General features: G+C 31.9%; 1 pseudogene; it reads left to right on the top strand.

Moving 5' to 3' along the window:
* The first annotated feature begins 212 nt into the window (after positions 1-212).
* On the top strand, positions 213-721 carry LOC114036011 (annotated as a pseudogene).
* Positions 722-5,513: the final 4,792 nt, after the last annotated feature.

Raw genomic sequence — 5,513 nt, 5'->3', positions numbered from 1 at the left:
GTGTATATATATATATATATATATACACATATATGTTTTTGTGTGTATAAGAAACATAACAATGACTCCTAAACTCTATGGTGACATTCCAAGATGATGTTTTTGTTTTGGCTTTCACACTGTCCTCATTCCACACAAAACATCACATGTGAAATTTATTGATAAGGAAACCCCTGAGGCCACTGGCTGGGCTGAAGGTGAAGTGGGGCGAGATGGTGTGTGTCCTGGGCCCCTTTCTGACTCACCAGCAGAAGTTGCTGTGGCTCTGCTAGCCAGTGCTTTGCTGCCTCAAGGCCTGGATAATTCATAGGAATGCATATCAGTTTGCTGAGAGCTTGGTTTGAAGAACACGAAAAGGAAAAAGATACAGTAAAGGCACCAAACTGTTTATGAAAGGTGAGGAAGAATTTTGGGCTTACCAGCATCCTCAGCACTTACCAGCACTTCCTTTGAAAGATATGAGTGTTACAAGGTTCCTGAGTGGTACTTAGACTACTGGCACCCCTCTAAGAAGGCAAGGTGCCCTGATTACTTTGCTCAGAGGGAGAAATGGAAGAAACTGTGCTTGGAAAGCTGGGATCCTGAGGTTCAGCAATTGAAGGAGGAAACTCCACTTGATGGTCCTAAGGCTGAAGGTCTGTTTCCAGCCCGAAATGAAGGTCATCTGTCACCACTATAGTGGCATATTGTCACTAGGCCCAGAGAGCACTCCTCGGAGTGACATAAGCACACACTTCAAACTTTCAAGTGTGTATATTGAATACATATACATATACTTGACAAGATAAAGTTATTAAACTGGAAAAAAAGAATTTATTAATAAGATCTTTGACCTTATTGCCATGTTGCTAATAGTAGGGTATGAATATTTTATTACCTTTACAAAATCAAATAACATATTAGGGTGCTTGTCTTTCCACAATCCCTCCAACATAGAATATTCCATCATTTATCATCTTAGCTACTTTACTGGGTGTGAGGTGAAACCTCAGAGTTATTTTTGTTTTTATTAATTATTGGGAGAAATATTTTGTACGATTCTTAATAGTTTGAAATTCTTCATTAAGAATTGTTTGTTTAAGTCCTCTAACCAGTTAAACTCCAGGGAATGGAATTTGGTGTTATATTTTTGTGTATTTTCCCTATTGGTTATAAAATTCTTATTAAGAACTATTTAATACAATGTCTTCCCATATAGTAGGCCATTTCTGTTCTTATTTTAACTGCTGTGATTTGGACATGCAAAAGTTTTCCAATTTCATTTAATGAAAATTATTTATTTTATCTTTTGTGATCTTTTCTACATCTTGTTTGGTTAAGAATTCACACTGAAACATAGTTTTGAAAGATACACTAACTCTTCTAATTTAAATATATGACAATTTATGTTCAGTTTCCATTTTGAACTTATTATGATAAATAGTCCAAGATGTTGGTCTGAGCTCACTTTTGGCCAAGATGCTTTCCAATTTAGACAGAATTTATTTTCAAATAGAGAGTTCTTCCCAACTAGTTTATGTTCTCCGGTTTATTAAAAATAAAATTAAGTTTGATTATTACTGATTCTTGCTTATTTTAGCTAGCTCCACTAATCTGCTTTCCTATTTTTCATTCAGTGTCACATAGTTTTGATAACTATTGGCTGTAATTTCTGTCTGAAAGTGATATTCTCCCTTCATTCTCATCTATTTTTTAATTATTTCCCTTCAGATCCTAGACATCTTATTTCCCCAAATGAATTTTGTTATGTTCTGCAAAGCAGTCCCTAGGTAATTTAATTGATAATTTAAAAATTAATGTTATTTTAAGAAATATTATTTTATTGGGGGTTGTATAACCATTAGTAATGGATGTCCCACTAATTATCTAAGTTATTCTTGATTTTTTAAGGAGTATTTTTCATTGTGTTTATATGAGTCTTGAGTTCAATTTAGATAAACTCTCAGACATTTTGTATATTTCATAATTATTGTGAATAGGGTTTGCATTCTCTTGGATTTAGTTATTCTAATATCTAAGTGTTGATGATTTTTTAGAATTTGTGTCCTGCTGTATTATTGAAATTATTCTTTGTTTCAAATAGATTCTTTGCTAATTCTTGGTGGTTGTCTATGTAAACATCATGTTCCATACAAATACCATAAGGCTGATTTTGTCTCTCCTTTGCCAATGTTTATGCCTTTAATTTCTTGCATTTGTCTTATTGCTATAGCTAGCATTATTTATACTATTATGAATTATTCTTTTATTTGTGTGGTTTTTAGCATAATGAGTATTATATTTTGTCAATAACTTTTTCTATGTCTACTGATATAATCATATCACTTTTTATTTTTAGTATACTTGTGTAAATTGTTTTCTTAATATTGACTCATTTTTGTATCATTAGCATAAATCAGACTTGGTCATAGGAAGTCAATTGTCAAATATATTGATGTTATACTTCTACTAGTAAGTTTCACATAATAATTAGTTATATTTATAGATAATTCTCTTTCTTTGTCTCTCACTGGTTAAAGTAACAGGATTATATTTGTGTCATGCAAGTGATCCATAGAGTGATCCCCCTACCTCAGATTTTTGGATTAATTTATGTAAAATAAGTGCTACTTTATCTTTAAATATTTGATATAATTTACCTGTAAATCTATCTCGATCAGGATCTACCTCCTTACCTTTTTTGTGTGTGTGGTAATACTGTGGTAGCTTATTAAATTTTATTTTCTACAGTTGCATTAATTTTGGTCTCTATTTCATGTTCTGTTAATTTGGTTAATTCATTCCTTAGTCAACATTGTTCAATTTTTAAATTTTCATTTTCGTTAGCATAAAATTGTGTATAGTAGTTTCTGATAACTTATTTTCTTTCTACTCTGTATGTCTTGATTTTGACTTATTTTTTTCAATAATTTGCATTACTCTTTTTTGATAAGGTGAACTAATGGTTAGTGCAGTATATTTTTTTCATCATTATAATTCTCTTTCATCTATTTATTATCTTTATAATTTGTTCTTTGATTCACTGATAATTCAGAATATTATAATTAATCCTCAATTTAAGTTTGCACCTTTTCATTTGTTCTCTTTGTTAACATTCATTTTTATTATGTTATAGTTTTTAAAGGTGTTTAGTATTTCTAATTTTTAAACATTTATTTATAATTTCTCTGTTTCTTAACACATTGTTCAGGTAAAGTAATGATGTAGTATTAAGAAATATTTATATTCTTTCATGTTCTCATTTTAAAGATGACAGTTTCAGATTTAACTTCTGTAGTGTTCTACTTGGTTCTCTATTTTCCCATTTTGTTATCTTTGTCCATTTCTGAGAGGACAATTAACTTTTTCTTTATGAATTTAGATACTATATGATTTGGTGCATACATTTATATTGTCAGTGCTTCATTATATATGCTACCGTCAAGTGTATTGTGATTTTCTTGTTTATCTCTTTTGACACTAAATTATTCTATTTTTGCCTTGTCTGGTAACATAATTGCAATTCATATTTCCTTTAGAAATCACCTGATAGATAGTAAATTTTGTTGGCTCTCTTTTTTTTGTTGATGTGTCTTTTTATTTTCAAATGTTATTTTGGATAAGGAAGATTTTCCCCCTTATTTATTCTACTGGTATCATCTTATGAATTTAATCACGTAATGTGCATTTAAGGTTGTGGTTATTATGTTTATATTTTTCTAAAATTAATTCTTTTAAAGTAATTTTTATCCCTTCCCTCTTAGGTCAGCACTTTATTTCTGTTATCTTTGTGTACTCTATTTTGATGCTTATCTACTCTCACAAGTACAATCATCCCCCTTGTTCCCATTTACTTGACCTATCACAAGTTTCTTGACTTTACTTAAATTATTGAATTATTTTTCTTTCTTCCACTTTCTCCCCATTTTGACTCTTTTTTTCCCTACTGAGTTTAGCATGTAGTTTAAAAGTTTCCCTCCCCCCGGCCTTTAAATCTTTACGTATAAGCACCATTCTTTTCCTTCAACCTTTTCTAAGTTTTCCTTTGCTTTGCCCTTCTTGTTCTCTTTTATTCTAGTGTGCTCTAAATTCTATTTTCCAATTTATGTATTATACCCTTACTTCCTTTCTTCTTTATTTCCTGTGTCCCTCATCAGTATGGGGTTTCTGGACTGCCAAATTTAAACTCCTACTATTTCGTTTCTATGTAATTACATTTATGATTTTTACCCCATTCTTTTCACCCCCACTGTACTTGATTCTTAGAAATATCATCTAATGACATTGCACTTTTTGTGTGGTTGGAGTCACTGTGTCTCAAGTCATTAAAACTAGCCCTTCCCACTTCCTTTACCATAATTATTTACTGCCCCTAAGTCCAGGCTATTCTGTCTCTGGTTCTGTTTTCCCCATACAAACCTGGGTGTTGATTGTCTTTAGTGGCATGTTTGTTTAGTCATTTTTCAGGCATATCTGACTCTTCATGATCCCTTTTTGGGGTTTTATTGGCAAAGATATTGGAATGGTTTGCCATTTCCTTCTCCACCTCATTTTACAGATGAGGAAATTGAGGCAAAGGGTGTTAAATGACTTGACCAGGATCACACAGCTGGTCAATATCTGAGGCTGGATTCAAACTCAGGTCTTCCTGACTCTAGACAGAGTGATCTATCTATCCATTGCACTACCTACCTGCACTCAGGGCATGAACTTTCCCTCTTCTAGGGTCCAATGAAACTTTGGGACTTACAAGTCTATTTTGGAGGTGATCATCTAATATGAAAAATTTTCCCAGATGATATACATTATAAAGTCCCTATCTCTTTTTAAAGACATACTGCCTCTCTAAAGGGAATATTCTTTAATGGCAATTTTATCTTTCCTTGTCTGGGAGAGATTCCTTTGTTCTGTCCCCCCCCCCAACCCATTCTCTCCTCCATTGCTTTTAACCTATATTTCCATTTTTGCTGAGAAAATAAAGAAATTATTAACTTTTCACTGTTCGACTCAGGACTGGATTGACACATATTTCCAATTCCCCTTTGTCTCTTACCTCCCTTTTTCTTTACATTGTGTTATTCTCCCCACAAAGAATAGTGATTCACTGATATAGGTGGCTATGGGTTTTATTCATGGAGTATGAATTTATCTTTTCCATCTTTTTTTCTCCTAAAATTTCCTTAAATCTTTACTTTCTCTTCAGTTTGATTTCTTTTTAAATTAATAGCTCAGAAACATGAGAAAATTGACTCTCTCCATTTATTCTTTTCTTCATAATTGTATTACAGAATTTACCTTTCTTGTGTTTCTTTAACATACCTCCACAAAAGTTTTTCTTTCCTTTTTTTTTCTTTTTCCCCAGAATTCCTCAAATACTTCTTCTTTTTTGGTGAAAGTTTGTCTTTTTTATTATTATCACACTCAGCTTTACAGGATTTTGGTTGTGTTCCTTGAATCTCTTTCCATTCCACATTTTTCACTATTTTTAAAGATTTATTATGACTGTGGAGTAACCCCAGATTATTCAAATTAGT

The sequence above is a fragment of the Vombatus ursinus genome, unplaced genomic scaffold (genome assembly GCF_900497805.2).
Source record: "Vombatus ursinus unplaced genomic scaffold, bare-nosed wombat genome assembly UNPS02009573.1, whole genome shotgun sequence".
Lineage (NCBI taxonomy): Eukaryota > Metazoa > Chordata > Mammalia > Diprotodontia > Vombatidae > Vombatus > Vombatus ursinus.
The sequence above is the reverse complement of the archived record's forward strand: the minus strand, read 5'-3'. Positions and strand labels throughout refer to the sequence as shown.